Source organism: Sphaerodactylus townsendi, linkage group LG13, assembly GCF_021028975.2.
Source record: "Sphaerodactylus townsendi isolate TG3544 linkage group LG13, MPM_Stown_v2.3, whole genome shotgun sequence".
In the NCBI taxonomy this organism is placed as follows: domain Eukaryota; kingdom Metazoa; phylum Chordata; class Lepidosauria; order Squamata; family Sphaerodactylidae; genus Sphaerodactylus; species Sphaerodactylus townsendi.
In genome coordinates this window covers 41,470,202-41,487,030 of record NC_059437.1, presented here as the reverse complement: position 1 = coordinate 41,487,030, position 16,829 = coordinate 41,470,202, and the positions used below count along the sequence as shown (strand labels likewise).

At 73.5% G+C, this 16,829-nt stretch overlaps 1 long non-coding RNA gene across 1 annotated transcript; it reads right to left on the bottom strand.

The window, feature by feature from the left end:
• Positions 1-12,081: 12,081 nt before the first annotated feature.
• Positions 12,082-16,515, bottom strand: LOC125443122. Its single transcript, XR_007246073.1, has 3 exons — positions 16,468-16,515; positions 14,877-14,946; positions 12,082-12,377 (listed from the first exon to the last, which is right to left on the bottom strand). It is a non-coding gene; the product is annotated as an uncharacterized LOC125443122 (long non-coding RNA).
• Positions 16,516-16,829: the final 314 nt, after the last annotated feature.

Below are 16,829 nucleotides of genomic sequence, written 5' to 3'. Positions count from 1 at the left end.
GGGGGGGGGGGGGTGGGGGGGGGGGGGGGTGGGGGGGGGGGGGGGTGGGGGGGGGGGGGGGTGGGGGGGGGGGGGGGTGGGGGGGGGGGGGGGTGGGGGGGGGGGGGGGTGGGGGGGGGGGGGGGTGGGGGGGGGGGGGGGTGGGGGGGGGGGGGGGTGGGGGGGGGGGGGGGTGGGGGGGGGGGGGGGTGGGGGGGGGGGGGGGTGGGGGGGGGGGGGGGTGGGGGGGGGGGGGGGTGGGGGGGGGGGGGGGTGGGGGGGGGGGGGGGTGGGGGGGGGGGGGGGTGGGGGGGGGGGGGGGTGGGGGGGGGGGGGGGTGGGGGGGGGGGGGGGTGGGGGGGGGGGGGGGTGGGGGGGGGGGGGGGTGGGGGGGGGGGGGGGTGGGGGGGGGGGGGGGTGGGGGGGGGGGGGGGTGGGGGGGGGGGGGGGTGGGGGGGGGGGGGGGTGGGGGGGGGGGGGGGTGGGGGGGGGGGGGGGTGGGGGGGGGGGGGGGTGGGGGGGGGGGGGGGTGGGGGGGGGGGGGGGTGGGGGGGGGGGGGGGTGGGGGGGGGGGGGGGTGGGGGGGGGGGGGGGTGGGGGGGGGGGGGGGTGGGGGGGGGGGGGGGTGGGGGGGGGGGGGGGTGGGGGGGGGGGGGGGTGGGGGGGGGGGGGGGTGGGGGGGGGGGGGGGTGGGGGGGGGGGGGGGTGGGGGGGGGGGGGGGTGGGGGGGGGGGGGGGTGGGGGGGGGGGGGGGTGGGGGGGGGGGGGGGTGGGGGGGGGGGGGGGTGGGGGGGGGGGGGGGTGGGGGGGGGGGGGGGTGGGGGGGGGGGGGGGTGGGGGGGGGGGGGGGTGGGGGGGGGGGGGGGTGGGGGGGGGGGGGGGTGGGGGGGGGGGGGGGTGGGGGGGGGGGGGGGTGGGGGGGGGGGGGGGTGGGGGGGGGGGGGGGTGGGGGGGGGGGGGGGTGGGGGGGGGGGGGGGTGGGGGGGGGGGGGGGTGGGGGGGGGGGGGGGTGGGGGGGGGGGGGGGTGGGGGGGGGGGGGGGTGGGGGGGGGGGGGGGTGGGGGGGGGGGGGGGTGGGGGGGGGGGGGGGTGGGGGGGGGGGGGGGTGGGGGGGGGGGGGGGTGGGGGGGGGGGGGGGTGGGGGGGGGGGGGGGTGGGGGGGGGGGGGGGTGGGGGGGGGGGGGGGTGGGGGGGGGGGGGGGTGGGGGGGGGGGGGGGTGGGGGGGGGGGGGGGTGGGGGGGGGGGGGGGTGGGGGGGGGGGGGGGTGGGGGGGGGGGGGGGTGGGGGGGGGGGGGGGTGGGGGGGGGGGGGGGTGGGGGGGGGGGGGGGTGGGGGGGGGGGGGGGTGGGGGGGGGGGGGGGTGGGGGGGGGGGGGGGTGGGGGGGGGGGGGGGTGGGGGGGGGGGGGGGTGGGGGGGGGGGGGGGTGGGGGGGGGGGGGGGTGGGGGGGGGGGGGGGTGGGGGGGGGGGGGGGTGGGGGGGGGGGGGGGTGGGGGGGGGGGGGGGTGGGGGGGGGGGGGGGTGGGGGGGGGGGGGGGTGGGGGGGGGGGGGGGTGGGGGGGGGGGGGGGTGGGGGGGGGGGGGGGTGGGGGGGGGGGGGGGTGGGGGGGGGGGGGGGTGGGGGGGGGGGGGGGTGGGGGGGGGGGGGGGTGGGGGGGGGGGGGGGTGGGGGGGGGGGGGGGTGGGGGGGGGGGGGGGTGGGGGGGGGGGGGGGTGGGGGGGGGGGGGGGTGGGGGGGGGGGGGGGTGGGGGGGGGGGGGGGTGGGGGGGGGGGGGGGTGGGGGGGGGGGGGGGTGGGGGGGGGGGGGGGTGGGGGGGGGGGGGGGTGGGGGGGGGGGGGGGTGGGGGGGGGGGGGGGTGGGGGGGGGGGGGGGTGGGGGGGGGGGGGGGTGGGGGGGGGGGGGGGTGGGGGGGGGGGGGGGTGGGGGGGGGGGGGGGTGGGGGGGGGGGGGGGTGGGGGGGGGGGGGGGTGGGGGGGGGGGGGGGTGGGGGGGGGGGGGGGTGGGGGGGGGGGGGGGTGGGGGGGGGGGGGGGTGGGGGGGGGGGGGGGTGGGGGGGGGGGGGGGTGGGGGGGGGGGGGGGTGGGGGGGGGGGGGGGTGGGGGGGGGGGGGGGTGGGGGGGGGGGGGGGTGGGGGGGGGGGGGGGTGGGGGGGGGGGGGGGTGGGGGGGGGGGGGGGTGGGGGGGGGGGGGGGTGGGGGGGGGGGGGGGTGGGGGGGGGGGGGGGTGGGGGGGGGGGGGGGTGGGGGGGGGGGGGGGTGGGGGGGGGGGGGGGTGGGGGGGGGGGGGGGTGGGGGGGGGGGGGGGTGGGGGGGGGGGGGGGTGGGGGGGGGGGGGGGTGGGGGGGGGGGGGGGTGGGGGGGGGGGGGGGTGGGGGGGGGGGGGGGTGGGGGGGGGGGGGGGTGGGGGGGGGGGGGGGTGGGGGGGGGGGGGGGTGGGGGGGGGGGGGGGTGGGGGGGGGGGGGGGTGGGGGGGGGGGGGGGTGGGGGGGGGGGGGGGTGGGGGGGGGGGGGGGTGGGGGGGGGGGGGGGTGGGGGGGGGGGGGGGTGGGGGGGGGGGGGGGTGGGGGGGGGGGGGGGTGGGGGGGGGGGGGGGTGGGGGGGGGGGGGGGTGGGGGGGGGGGGGGGTGGGGGGGGGGGGGGGTGGGGGGGGGGGGGGGTGGGGGGGGGGGGGGGTGGGGGGGGGGGGGGGTGGGGGGGGGGGGGGGTGGGGGGGGGGGGGGGTGGGGGGGGGGGGGGGTGGGGGGGGGGGGGGGTGGGGGGGGGGGGGGGTGGGGGGGGGGGGGGGTGGGGGGGGGGGGGGGTGGGGGGGGGGGGGGGTGGGGGGGGGGGGGGGTGGGGGGGGGGGGGGGTGGGGGGGGGGGGGGGTGGGGGGGGGGGGGGGTGGGGGGGGGGGGGGGTGGGGGGGGGGGGGGGTGGGGGGGGGGGGGGGTGGGGGGGGGGGGGGGTGGGGGGGGGGGGGGGTGGGGGGGGGGGGGGGTGGGGGGGGGGGGGGGTGGGGGGGGGGGGGGGTGGGGGGGGGGGGGGGTGGGGGGGGGGGGGGGTGGGGGGGGGGGGGGGTGGGGGGGGGGGGGGGTGGGGGGGGGGGGGGGTGGGGGGGGGGGGGGGTGGGGGGGGGGGGGGGTGGGGGGGGGGGGGGGTGGGGGGGGGGGGGGGTGGGGGGGGGGGGGGGTGGGGGGGGGGGGGGGTGGGGGGGGGGGGGGGTGGGGGGGGGGGGGGGTGGGGGGGGGGGGGGGTGGGGGGGGGGGGGGGTGGGGGGGGGGGGGGGTGGGGGGGGGGGGGGGTGGGGGGGGGGGGGGGTGGGGGGGGGGGGGGGTGGGGGGGGGGGGGGGTGGGGGGGGGGGGGGGTGGGGGGGGGGGGGGGTGGGGGGGGGGGGGGGTGGGGGGGGGGGGGGGTGGGGGGGGGGGGGGGTGGGGGGGGGGGGGGGTGGGGGGGGGGGGGGGTGGGGGGGGGGGGGGGTGGGGGGGGGGGGGGGTGGGGGGGGGGGGGGGTGGGGGGGGGGGGGGGTGGGGGGGGGGGGGGGTGGGGGGGGGGGGGGGTGGGGGGGGGGGGGGGTGGGGGGGGGGGGGGGTGGGGGGGGGGGGGGGTGGGGGGGGGGGGGGGTGGGGGGGGGGGGGGGTGGGGGGGGGGGGGGGTGGGGGGGGGGGGGGGTGGGGGGGGGGGGGGGTGGGGGGGGGGGGGGGTGGGGGGGGGGGGGGGTGGGGGGGGGGGGGGGTGGGGGGGGGGGGGGGTGGGGGGGGGGGGGGGTGGGGGGGGGGGGGGGTGGGGGGGGGGGGGGGTGGGGGGGGGGGGGGGTGGGGGGGGGGGGGGGTGGGGGGGGGGGGGGGTGGGGGGGGGGGGGGGTGGGGGGGGGGGGGGGTGGGGGGGGGGGGGGGTGGGGGGGGGGGGGGGTGGGGGGGGGGGGGGGTGGGGGGGGGGGGGGGTGGGGGGGGGGGGGGGTGGGGGGGGGGGGGGGTGGGGGGGGGGGGGGGTGGGGGGGGGGGGGGGTGGGGGGGGGGGGGGGTGGGGGGGGGGGGGGGTGGGGGGGGGGGGGGGTGGGGGGGGGGGGGGGTGGGGGGGGGGGGGGGTGGGGGGGGGGGGGGGTGGGGGGGGGGGGGGGTGGGGGGGGGGGGGGGTGGGGGGGGGGGGGGGTGGGGGGGGGGGGGGGTGGGGGGGGGGGGGGGTGGGGGGGGGGGGGGGTGGGGGGGGGGGGGGGTGGGGGGGGGGGGGGGTGGGGGGGGGGGGGGGTGGGGGGGGGGGGGGGTGGGGGGGGGGGGGGGTGGGGGGGGGGGGGGGTGGGGGGGGGGGGGGGTGGGGGGGGGGGGGGGTGGGGGGGGGGGGGGGTGGGGGGGGGGGGGGGTGGGGGGGGGGGGGGGTGGGGGGGGGGGGGGGTGGGGGGGGGGGGGGGTGGGGGGGGGGGGGGGTGGGGGGGGGGGGGGGTGGGGGGGGGGGGGGGTGGGGGGGGGGGGGGGTGGGGGGGGGGGGGGGTGGGGGGGGGGGGGGGTGGGGGGGGGGGGGGGTGGGGGGGGGGGGGGGTGGGGGGGGGGGGGGGTGGGGGGGGGGGGGGGTGGGGGGGGGGGGGGGTGGGGGGGGGGGGGGGTGGGGGGGGGGGGGGGTGGGGGGGGGGGGGGGTGGGGGGGGGGGGGGGTGGGGGGGGGGGGGGGTGGGGGGGGGGGGGGGTGGGGGGGGGGGGGGGTGGGGGGGGGGGGGGGTGGGGGGGGGGGGGGGTGGGGGGGGGGGGGGGTGGGGGGGGGGGGGGGTGGGGGGGGGGGGGGGTGGGGGGGGGGGGGGGTGGGGGGGGGGGGGGGTGGGGGGGGGGGGGGGTGGGGGGGGGGGGGGGTGGGGGGGGGGGGGGGTGGGGGGGGGGGGGGGTGGGGGGGGGGGGGGGTGGGGGGGGGGGGGGGTGGGGGGGGGGGGGGGTGGGGGGGGGGGGGGGTGGGGGGGGGGGGGGGTGGGGGGGGGGGGGGGTGGGGGGGGGGGGGGGTGGGGGGGGGGGGGGGTGGGGGGGGGGGGGGGTGGGGGGGGGGGGGGGTGGGGGGGGGGGGGGGTGGGGGGGGGGGGGGGTGGGGGGGGGGGGGGGTGGGGGGGGGGGGGGGTGGGGGGGGGGGGGGGTGGGGGGGGGGGGGGGTGGGGGGGGGGGGGGGTGGGGGGGGGGGGGGGTGGGGGGGGGGGGGGGTGGGGGGGGGGGGGGGTGGGGGGGGGGGGGGGTGGGGGGGGGGGGGGGTGGGGGGGGGGGGGGGTGGGGGGGGGGGGGGGTGGGGGGGGGGGGGGGTGGGGGGGGGGGGGGGTGGGGGGGGGGGGGGGTGGGGGGGGGGGGGGGTGGGGGGGGGGGGGGGTGGGGGGGGGGGGGGGTGGGGGGGGGGGGGGGTGGGGGGGGGGGGGGGTGGGGGGGGGGGGGGGTGGGGGGGGGGGGGGGTGGGGGGGGGGGGGGGTGGGGGGGGGGGGGGGTGGGGGGGGGGGGGGGTGGGGGGGGGGGGGGGTGGGGGGGGGGGGGGGTGGGGGGGGGGGGGGGTGGGGGGGGGGGGGGGTGGGGGGGGGGGGGGGTGGGGGGGGGGGGGGGTGGGGGGGGGGGGGGGTGGGGGGGGGGGGGGGTGGGGGGGGGGGGGGGTGGGGGGGGGGGGGGGTGGGGGGGGGGGGGGGTGGGGGGGGGGGGGGGTGGGGGGGGGGGGGGGTGGGGGGGGGGGGGGGTGGGGGGGGGGGGGGGTGGGGGGGGGGGGGGGTGGGGGGGGGGGGGGGTGGGGGGGGGGGGGGGTGGGGGGGGGGGGGGGTGGGGGGGGGGGGGGGTGGGGGGGGGGGGGGGTGGGGGGGGGGGGGGGTGGGGGGGGGGGGGGGTGGGGGGGGGGGGGGGTGGGGGGGGGGGGGGGTGGGGGGGGGGGGGGGTGGGGGGGGGGGGGGGTGGGGGGGGGGGGGGGTGGGGGGGGGGGGGGGTGGGGGGGGGGGGGGGTGGGGGGGGGGGGGGGTGGGGGGGGGGGGGGGTGGGGGGGGGGGGGGGTGGGGGGGGGGGGGGGTGGGGGGGGGGGGGGGTGGGGGGGGGGGGGGGTGGGGGGGGGGGGGGGTGGGGGGGGGGGGGGGTGGGGGGGGGGGGGGGTGGGGGGGGGGGGGGGTGGGGGGGGGGGGGGGTGGGGGGGGGGGGGGGTGGGGGGGGGGGGGGGTGGGGGGGGGGGGGGGTGGGGGGGGGGGGGGGTGGGGGGGGGGGGGGGTGGGGGGGGGGGGGGGTGGGGGGGGGGGGGGGTGGGGGGGGGGGGGGGTGGGGGGGGGGGGGGGTGGGGGGGGGGGGGGGTGGGGGGGGGGGGGGGTGGGGGGGGGGGGGGGTGGGGGGGGGGGGGGGTGGGGGGGGGGGGGGGTGGGGGGGGGGGGGGGTGGGGGGGGGGGGGGGTGGGGGGGGGGGGGGGTGGGGGGGGGGGGGGGTGGGGGGGGGGGGGGGTGGGGGGGGGGGGGGGTGGGGGGGGGGGGGGGTGGGGGGGGGGGGGGGTGGGGGGGGGGGGGGGTGGGGGGGGGGGGGGGTGGGGGGGGGGGGGGGTGGGGGGGGGGGGGGGTGGGGGGGGGGGGGGGTGGGGGGGGGGGGGGGTGGGGGGGGGGGGGGGTGGGGGGGGGGGGGGGTGGGGGGGGGGGGGGGTGGGGGGGGGGGGGGGTGGGGGGGGGGGGGGGTGGGGGGGGGGGGGGGTGGGGGGGGGGGGGGGTGGGGGGGGGGGGGGGTGGGGGGGGGGGGGGGTGGGGGGGGGGGGGGGTGGGGGGGGGGGGGGGTGGGGGGGGGGGGGGGTGGGGGGGGGGGGGGGTGGGGGGGGGGGGGGGTGGGGGGGGGGGGGGGTGGGGGGGGGGGGGGGTGGGGGGGGGGGGGGGTGGGGGGGGGGGGGGGTGGGGGGGGGGGGGGGTGGGGGGGGGGGGGGGTGGGGGGGGGGGGGGGTGGGGGGGGGGGGGGGTGGGGGGGGGGGGGGGTGGGGGGGGGGGGGGGTGGGGGGGGGGGGGGGTGGGGGGGGGGGGGGGTGGGGGGGGGGGGGGGTGGGGGGGGGGGGGGGTGGGGGGGGGGGGGGGTGGGGGGGGGGGGGGGTGGGGGGGGGGGGGGGTGGGGGGGGGGGGGGGTGGGGGGGGGGGGGGGTGGGGGGGGGGGGGGGTGGGGGGGGGGGGGGGTGGGGGGGGGGGGGGGTGGGGGGGGGGGGGGGTGGGGGGGGGGGGGGGTGGGGGGGGGGGGGGGTGGGGGGGGGGGGGGGTGGGGGGGGGGGGGGGTGGGGGGGGGGGGGGGTGGGGGGGGGGGGGGGTGGGGGGGGGGGGGGGTGGGGGGGGGGGGGGGTGGGGGGGGGGGGGGGTGGGGGGGGGGGGGGGTGGGGGGGGGGGGGGGTGGGGGGGGGGGGGGGTGGGGGGGGGGGGGGGTGGGGGGGGGGGGGGGTGGGGGGGGGGGGGGGTGGGGGGGGGGGGGGGTGGGGGGGGGGGGGGGTGGGGGGGGGGGGGGGTGGGGGGGGGGGGGGGTGGGGGGGGGGGGGGGTGGGGGGGGGGGGGGGTGGGGGGGGGGGGGGGTGGGGGGGGGGGGGGGTGGGGGGGGGGGGGGGTGGGGGGGGGGGGGGGTGGGGGGGGGGGGGGGTGGGGGGGGGGGGGGGTGGGGGGGGGGGGGGGTGGGGGGGGGGGGGGGTGGGGGGGGGGGGGGGTGGGGGGGGGGGGGGGTGGGGGGGGGGGGGGGTGGGGGGGGGGGGGGGTGGGGGGGGGGGGGGGTGGGGGGGGGGGGGGGTGGGGGGGGGGGGGGGTGGGGGGGGGGGGGGGTGGGGGGGGGGGGGGGTGGGGGGGGGGGGGGGTGGGGGGGGGGGGGGGTGGGGGGGGGGGGGGGTGGGGGGGGGGGGGGGTGGGGGGGGGGGGGGGTGGGGGGGGGGGGGGGTGGGGGGGGGGGGGGGTGGGGGGGGGGGGGGGTGGGGGGGGGGGGGGGTGGGGGGGGGGGGGGGTGGGGGGGGGGGGGGGTGGGGGGGGGGGGGGGTGGGGGGGGGGGGGGGTGGGGGGGGGGGGGGGTGGGGGGGGGGGGGGGTGGGGGGGGGGGGGGGTGGGGGGGGGGGGGGGTGGGGGGGGGGGGGGGTGGGGGGGGGGGGGGGTGGGGGGGGGGGGGGGTGGGGGGGGGGGGGGGTGGGGGGGGGGGGGGGTGGGGGGGGGGGGGGGTGGGGGGGGGGGGGGGTGGGGGGGGGGGGGGGTGGGGGGGGGGGGGGGTGGGGGGGGGGGGGGGTGGGGGGGGGGGGGGGTGGGGGGGGGGGGGGGTGGGGGGGGGGGGGGGTGGGGGGGGGGGGGGGTGGGGGGGGGGGGGGGTGGGGGGGGGGGGGGGTGGGGGGGGGGGGGGGTGGGGGGGGGGGGGGGTGGGGGGGGGGGGGGGTGGGGGGGGGGGGGGGTGGGGGGGGGGGGGGGTGGGGGGGGGGGGGGGTGGGGGGGGGGGGGGGTGGGGGGGGGGGGGGGTGGGGGGGGGGGGGGGTGGGGGGGGGGGGGGGTGGGGGGGGGGGGGGGTGGGGGGGGGGGGGGGTGGGGGGGGGGGGGGGTGGGGGGGGGGGGGGGTGGGGGGGGGGGGGGGTGGGGGGGGGGGGGGGTGGGGGGGGGGGGGGGTGGGGGGGGGGGGGGGTGGGGGGGGGGGGGGGTGGGGGGGGGGGGGGGTGGGGGGGGGGGGGGGTGGGGGGGGGGGGGGGTGGGGGGGGGGGGGGGTGGGGGGGGGGGGGGGTGGGGGGGGGGGGGGGTGGGGGGGGGGGGGGGTGGGGGGGGGGGGGGGTGGGGGGGGGGGGGGGTGGGGGGGGGGGGGGGTGGGGGGGGGGGGGGGTGGGGGGGGGGGGGGGTGGGGGGGGGGGGGGGTGGGGGGGGGGGGGGGTGGGGGGGGGGGGGGGTGGGGGGGGGGGGGGGTGGGGGGGGGGGGGGGTGGGGGGGGGGGGGGGTGGGGGGGGGGGGGGGTGGGGGGGGGGGGGGGTGGGGGGGGGGGGGGGTGGGGGGGGGGGGGGGTGGGGGGGGGGGGGGGTGGGGGGGGGGGGGGGTGGGGGGGGGGGGGGGTGGGGGGGGGGGGGGGTGGGGGGGGGGGGGGGTGGGGGGGGGGGGGGGTGGGGGGGGGGGGGGGTGGGGGGGGGGGGGGGTGGGGGGGGGGGGGGGTGGGGGGGGGGGGGGGTGGGGGGGGGGGGGGGTGGGGGGGGGGGGGGGTGGGGGGGGGGGGGGGTGGGGGGGGGGGGGGGTGGGGGGGGGGGGGGGTGGGGGGGGGGGGGGGTGGGGGGGGGGGGGGGTGGGGGGGGGGGGGGGTGGGGGGGGGGGGGGGTGGGGGGGGGGGGGGGTGGGGGGGGGGGGGGGTGGGGGGGGGGGGGGGTGGGGGGGGGGGGGGGTGGGGGGGGGGGGGGGTGGGGGGGGGGGGGGGTGGGGGGGGGGGGGGGTGGGGGGGGGGGGGGGTGGGGGGGGGGGGGGGTGGGGGGGGGGGGGGGTGGGGGGGGGGGGGGGTGGGGGGGGGGGGGGGTGGGGGGGGGGGGGGGTGGGGGGGGGGGGGGGTGGGGGGGGGGGGGGGTGGGGGGGGGGGGGGGTGGGGGGGGGGGGGGGTGGGGGGGGGGGGGGGTGGGGGGGGGGGGGGGTGGGGGGGGGGGGGGGTGGGGGGGGGGGGGGGTGGGGGGGGGGGGGGGTGGGGGGGGGGGGGGGTGGGGGGGGGGGGGGGTGGGGGGGGGGGGGGGTGGGGGGGGGGGGGGGTGGGGGGGGGGGGGGGTGGGGGGGGGGGGGGGTGGGGGGGGGGGGGGGTGGGGGGGGGGGGGGGTGGGGGGGGGGGGGGGTGGGGGGGGGGGGGGGTGGGGGGGGGGGGGGGTGGGGGGGGGGGGGGGTGGGGGGGGGGGGGGGTGGGGGGGGGGGGGGGTGGGGGGGGGGGGGGGTGGGGGGGGGGGGGGGTGGGGGGGGGGGGGGGTGGGGGGGGGGGGGGGTGGGGGGGGGGGGGGGGGGGGGGGGGGGGGGGTGGGGGGGGGGGGGGGTGGGGGGGGGGGGGGGTGGGGGGGGGGGGGTGTTAGTGTGATGATTTGATTTGATTTCTTGTCACTTTGTGTTTTACATACCTTTGTAAAGGTAAAGTTTCCCCTTCAGTCGTGTCTGACCCTGGGGTACCCCTGCAAGCAGTGATTTCATAGGCAAGCCATTTTTGTGGGGTAGTTTGCCATTGCTTTCCCCGGCTATTCTTTACCCCCTAGCCAGAGGTGGGATCCAGCAGATTCTCACCAGTTCCCGAGAGTGGGTTACTAATTATTTGTGTGTGCCGAGAGGGGGTTACTAATTGGGTCCGCTTTTCCGCCTCCATGCCCTCGCTTCCCTGAGAGGCATCCTGCCTTTGAACATGAAGGTTCCATATAGCAATTGCGATTAATAATGTAACTCCCTGAACTGGGTTAATCCCTTTCAGGTACTGCAATTCATTGATTCTCAGCCTTTCGTACCTTTTATCTCCCCAGTCTCTGTCAAAGAACCTGTGTGTTTCACCATTGCTGTGCTCAGATTTGTAAGTTGGGGCATTTTCTATAATGTGATGATGATTTAGAAATGACCTGGTGCAAAAAAATTTTGGGGGGTCTTGGTGGGGTGGCTGCCCGGGGGGGCATCCAACTCAGGTTTTGCCCAGGGCTCAGGTTTGCCTAGGTACACCTCTGCCCCCTTTGCTGAGGGGGGCTGGCAAGGGAACCTGTTGCTAAAATTTTTGGATCCCACCACTGCCCCTAGCTATGTGCTAGGTACTCATTTACCAACCAAGGAATGGATGGATGGCTGAGTTGACCATGAGCCGGCTGCCAGGATATCTGACCCACAGGGGGCTCGAACTCCTGACCATGTGCAAGTACTTAACCACTACGCCATGCGGCTCCTGTCTCACCTTTATATTTTATCATAAATAGTAAAAAGGTTGGGTGCTGTGTGGTTTCCGGGCTGTATGGCCGTGTTCTAGCAGCATTCTCTCCTGACGTTTCGCCTGCATCTGTGGCTGGCATCTTCAGAGGCATCTTCCTCTGAAGATGCCAGCCACAGATGCAGGTGAAACGTCAGGAGAGAATTCTGCTAGAACACGGCCATACAGCCCAGAAACCACACAGCACCCAAATGGTGTCCAAATGATGGGTTCAGAATACCTGGGGTCACCATCTTTTCTTCTTTTTTCTCTCCCCACCCCTTTCTGGCAGAATCAGACCCTGAACTCTTAAATTATCACTAAACTCAGGGAGATAAAAAGGCATGCAATTTGGGTCATGATAAAAGGAGGGGGACATGGTGGTTTTAAAAATGTGAAGTCTGATCCTGCATTTTTCCTTTCCCTCTGATTTTGTTAGAACTGACAATATTACAAACTGCACTTTGTAAACGGTGGAGCAGATATTCCATATGGAGCAACAAAATCAGAGAAATAACACTCCCCTCCCCCACAGTTTTCACGCGAAATACTACTGGGAGGGCAGCTGGCCTTCCTCCCTCATGGTGCAATTTTAAGCCCTTTAGGCCAGTGGTTCTCAACCTGGGGGTGGGGACCCCTTTGGGGGTCAAACGACCTTTTCACAGGGGTCGCCTCAGACTCTATAATGGGCACAAGAAAACAAAACAGGAGTTCGGTGGTGCCTTAAAGACTAACTCCCCTCACTACCATCCTAAGCTTTCATGAGTCTGTATTCATTACATCATATGTACCACGTGTCCCATCTGTTAGGCAGACTTATATACACAACAGAAAACTATGGAGGGGGTGCAGATTCAAAGAGAGGCCAGTTCAGAACAAGCCCCAATCCCAAGATTTATTGGTTCACTCCAGATGTGAGACATTCCCAGCAGTTTTTCGATAGGAAAAATGTAATACCCAGTGTAGGAAAGACCTAGCTTTTCCTCTGAAAAAAAGAAAGAAGTAGTAGGATATAGAGCTAAAGTCTTTTTCTGTCAGTCTTGGCTGAGGGAGAAACTGCATATCTGTTCCCCAACCACTATTATGGGCTTCAGCTCTGGATTGGGCTGCTTGTCTGTACCTGTTCTGTAACCTCCGCTTGTACTGTGTGTGTGTGTGTTCGCAGGGAATAAAAGGTTTCCCTACAAGTTGACCCAAATGTCTTCCCTCCGCTGTCTGTCAAGTCTCCTTTTATCAGAGCAGATATTTCAATGGAGCCCCGATGATTTACTGTCCAAATAGCACTGTACCTTGTCAGAGATTGCGATCGAAGAGGCATATTTTGTAGCTAATAAGAGACTTTCCCCCCTCTCCTTCTCTTACTCTTGGTGTTATAAACTCCCCTCCTTCTTCAAATATTGTTTTATGAGTCTAGTGTTTACTATCTTCCTGACACAGAAGTTGTGCCTCAAGGAATAATTCTTTCACCTCGAAGCCTTCGGCTTGATGCTTTGATGAGTAACTTGAAGAACTTGGAACATTTCCATGAAGGATCGCCTTTTTTTCTTCCCTTCTCCAAGCCGGTGCACTTTCGGTGACTGGAAGAAACAGAAGAGAAACCCCTCATGTTAAAAGGAGGATGCCACGCCTACCTTGGAATCCATTTTATATACCTGGACTAATTTTTTTGTAACTATAGCAGTAACAAAAAGCTCATTTAGGGAAGCTCTAAGCAGTGTGTTGTAGTGGTTAAGAGCAGTGGACTTTAAGCTGGAGAAGTCGGCTCTATTCCTCATTCCTCCCCATGAGTGGTGAACTCTGATCTGGTGAACTGGATTCTTTCCCCTGCTCATACACATGAAGCCTGCTGGGTTTACTCACTGTTCTCTCAGAACTCTCTCAGGCCACCAACCTCACAAAGGTGTCTATTGTGGGGGCAGGAAGGGAAGGAGTTTGTGGGCTGCTTTGAAACTCCTCACGGTTGAAAATACCATGGTATAAAAACAAACTTTTCTACTACTTTACGAAACCAGATTTTAAAAAAGAAAACGTGTAGTATGAGGCTTGCCAATCTCCAGGTAGCTACTGGTGATCTCCTGGGCGGTGGCGTAGTGGCAGGAAATGTTGCCTGGGATGCCACTGAAATTGTGCACCCCCCAACTGGGGGGAGTGGCAGCGGCAAGTGGCCCAGGCAAGCGGAAGACAAGCAATGGGAGTAAGTGGGAGAGCAGCACCAAGTGGCAGGGGTGTCTTCCCCCGCCACCACACAACTGGCCTCAATTCCCCTCTGCATTCACTCACGGGCTCCTGACCCTCTTCCTGGCCTGTGAGGGTGAGGGGGGAACCCCAAAGATACACCTTCCCGAGGTAATCCCCTGCTCCTGAGATTACAACCGATCCCCAAGTGACAGAGATCAATTCACCTGCAGGAAACAGCCACTTTGAAAGGTGGACTCTGTGGCATTATATCCCACTGAGATCCCTTCATGCCTTAAACTCCATCTTCCTCAGGCCCCATCCCCAATTCTCCAGATATTTCTCAACCCAGAACTAGCAAGGCTATGACAGTATATTGGATTAGAGGCTGACGGTAAAGTCCTAATCAGAGAGACACTCTGTCTGTTGACTTTAATGGACATGCGGTGTCCGCTGTGTGAGCCCTCAGCCTTGTGGAATCACCTGCCAGAGGAGGTCAAGAAGGCCCCCTTCACTTCTACCATTTCGCAGAATATGAACAACCGAGAACTCTTCAGGAGGGCATTTGTATAAAGGCACTAGAAATGTAGGATAATGGAACAGCTCAAGAGGTAGCTTTTATAAAGGAATATAATGGTAGTCTCTTTCAGCGTTTATTGTATGCGTCACCTTGCTTTTACTGCATTGTCTTCTACCTTTGTAGTACACTTTCTGCCTTGGTCAAGTGTGTGAGTTTGCATTGTTCTTGCATTGAGCTTCTTTAACCAGGAATCTTCTTAGCGTAGCAACCAAGCTTTGCTAATGTACTGTTGAAGGCAGAGGTGGGATCCAACCAGTACTCACCACTTCTCTAGAAGTGGTTACTCATTTTTTCTGAGTGCCGAGAAGGGGTTACTAAAGCAACCTCCCTGCCCAATAGGGACTGGAGGTGCGTGTGTGCGGCGGCGGCACTGTTTGAATCCCACCACCATCGGAACCTGTTATTAAAATGTTTGGATTCCACCACTGGTTGAAGGCTTTCATAGCTGGCTGCTGTGAGTTTTCCTGCCTGTGTAGTCGTGGTCTGGTAGGTTTTGCTCCTAACATTTCACCCACACCTATAGCTGGTATGTATAGAGTCATGTCATGGTAAGATGAAGAGAAGAGTTTGGATTTGTACAAAGCCTTTCTCTCCCGTAAGGAGACTCAAGGCGGCTTACGAACAACTTTCCCCTTTCCCCCCACAACAGACACCTTGTGAGGTATAGTAGGGGGTTTGGACTTGATGGCCCTCATGGTCTCTTATAATGGACACAGCATTTGGCTTCATGAACAATAAGATAACATTTGTGGATGAGTGAATGTTCCCAACCTTTATTTCCCTTTGTACTGATTTAAATATTGCCCCTTCATTGCAACGACATACATATGCACGAAGAAAAATACGCATCCAGCATTACTTCAGTCAGAAATTTAGGATTTAAATTTGCTGATCATCGAAAGGAACAGCCACCAGGTGGAGAAAAATATTTTCTTCCTTTATTTTACAACAAATGCACAGTGTATAATATATGGAGCCAGAGAACAAGTTAACGGGCATTACTTTCTGCCGTAAGAAAATGGAGTTCCTAACCATTAGTACTTTATAAAAAGGTCAGGCAAAGTGACAGGCAGTGGACCCCAGATGTTCTAGGCCAGGAAGTGCATAAAAATACAGGAAATAGTGATGCTGTAAAAATTAATAAGCACTTGTAGAGAACTCAGCAATTTCACAGGATCGCATGGATGTCACAGAAATAATGAAACATGTAGAAATATGGCTTGAAGAAGAAACTGCGTTGTATATTTTGGTCGAAAGAGAAGGGGGAAATTCCTCAGTTTATCCTCCTTTAATAAATCATAATCTCCAGGGAAATTATTACCTGTTTCGACAGGGGGACTTTCCCAGGAAGGAAGACAGAATCCCTTCATGTCCACTGGAACTGGCAAAACCTAAAGCATTTGGTAAAATGATTATTCCTCCTTTTGTAAAGGATTCTGAAAGTAGTCGTTCAGGAAACATTGCTATGGATCTCTGATGGAATTCTCAGCAAACTACTATTCCCAGGATTCTTTGAGAGAGGCCGTGACAGTGACAGTGGAGTAAATCTGACATAAATGTAACGATCAGATTAGTCAATATATTTGCCCATTGCTTGTGAGCCTGCCCTCCCCAGCTATCTGATCAACCACCCTGTCTATAAACAGCTGCAATGCAACTTAATATTTTAACAACCCAATGTCAATAATCGAAGCCTTTGACAAATAGATGATTCCTCTGTTTTATCAGGGAAACAGACCACATAGTCTGGATGTAGGTTCTTTGAACTGGACATGTTTCAAAAATTAAGACCCTGTATGGACAAGCCAATGCACCTTCACTTACTGCATGGGTACCGACCTCCAGTTGGTGTCTGGAGATCTCTTGGAATTACAACTGTTCTCAGGTTTCAGAGGATAGCTGTGTTGTCAGGCATGGAACAGCTAGATTCGAGTCCAGTAGCACCTTAGAGGCCAACAACATTTTCGGGATATGCCGAAACATTTCGGCACATGCCGAAAATCTTTTGGTCTCCAAGGTGCTACTGGACTCGAATCTGATCTCTGAAGTCTCCAGTTCTGCTGGAGAACGTGGATGCTTTGTAGGGTGGATTGTATGGCATTGGGCCATGCCACGGTCCCTCCCCTCCCCTCCCCTCCCCTCCCCAAACTCTAACTTCCCCAGAGTCTTACCCCCCCACACCCAAATCTCCAGGGATTTCTCAATCCAGAACTAGCAACATTAGTTCCTGCTGTGTATGCAGAAGTTATCTGTAAAAGTTATGCAGAAGTTATCTGTCATTGATGTGTCAACCGCTGTTTTAATGGTTTTTAATGGATTTTAGTTATATACTGATTGTTGTGTGGTCACTATTGTGAACCTTATTTAATTGTATATATATTAATGTTGTGCACCGCCCAGAGCCCCTTGGGGATAGGGCGGTTTATAAATCGAAAAAATAAATAAATAAATAAATAAATAAAAGTATTATCCTGTCTGTCCCAAATGCAGATATTACCACTGACTGCATGTTTGTGCAAATTATCTTCCAGAAACCTTTTCTTTTTCTGGAGTAATCAATAGGATGAAAAAAAGTGGGAATTATAGAAGTGATCCAGATATTACGTGCTGTCCATTTTATTTATTGAATACTGCTTTTCCTCAAAATGTTGCCTGAAGTGGTTCATGTAGAAAAAAAAATCAATACAATAAAATGGTAATCATCCCACAAAATCCAGTTTTGAACAATAATGCTTTAACATAAAAGAAGAGAAATCAGACTACCATGTTAAAGAGGGAGAAACAGCCAAACAACCAGCCAGTACAAGGAAAAGCAACAGCCTATAAAACCATCAGCCAACAGGTTGTAAAAACAGAACAAAATAAAAGCCAAACCAAACTGTCCAAAGACTGAATCCTAAAGCCACACTCACAATTCAATAGTGCAAAACTCATCTTGGAAGCAAACAAACCTCAAATACGTGCATGGACAAGAATTCTTCAATCTGGGGAGAAAAGAATGAAACAAACAAACAAAATGGGCCACGAAACCAGCAAAGTGTCAAAGAAAGGGGTTCCATCAGCAAAGCACCACAATAGAGAAGCCCTTTTCATTCCTGATCCATTGTTTTACCTGTTTTTAGTGTTTCCATGACAATCAGTCTGGTTCGGTGGGAACTGCGAGACAATCCTCCACACGTTAGCTCCCAACCTGCAGTGAAACATGCAGGCTTGGGCTCCACACACTGGGATTAGCTTTTGGGCACTGAATACAAATACCACTTTTCAAGCATAT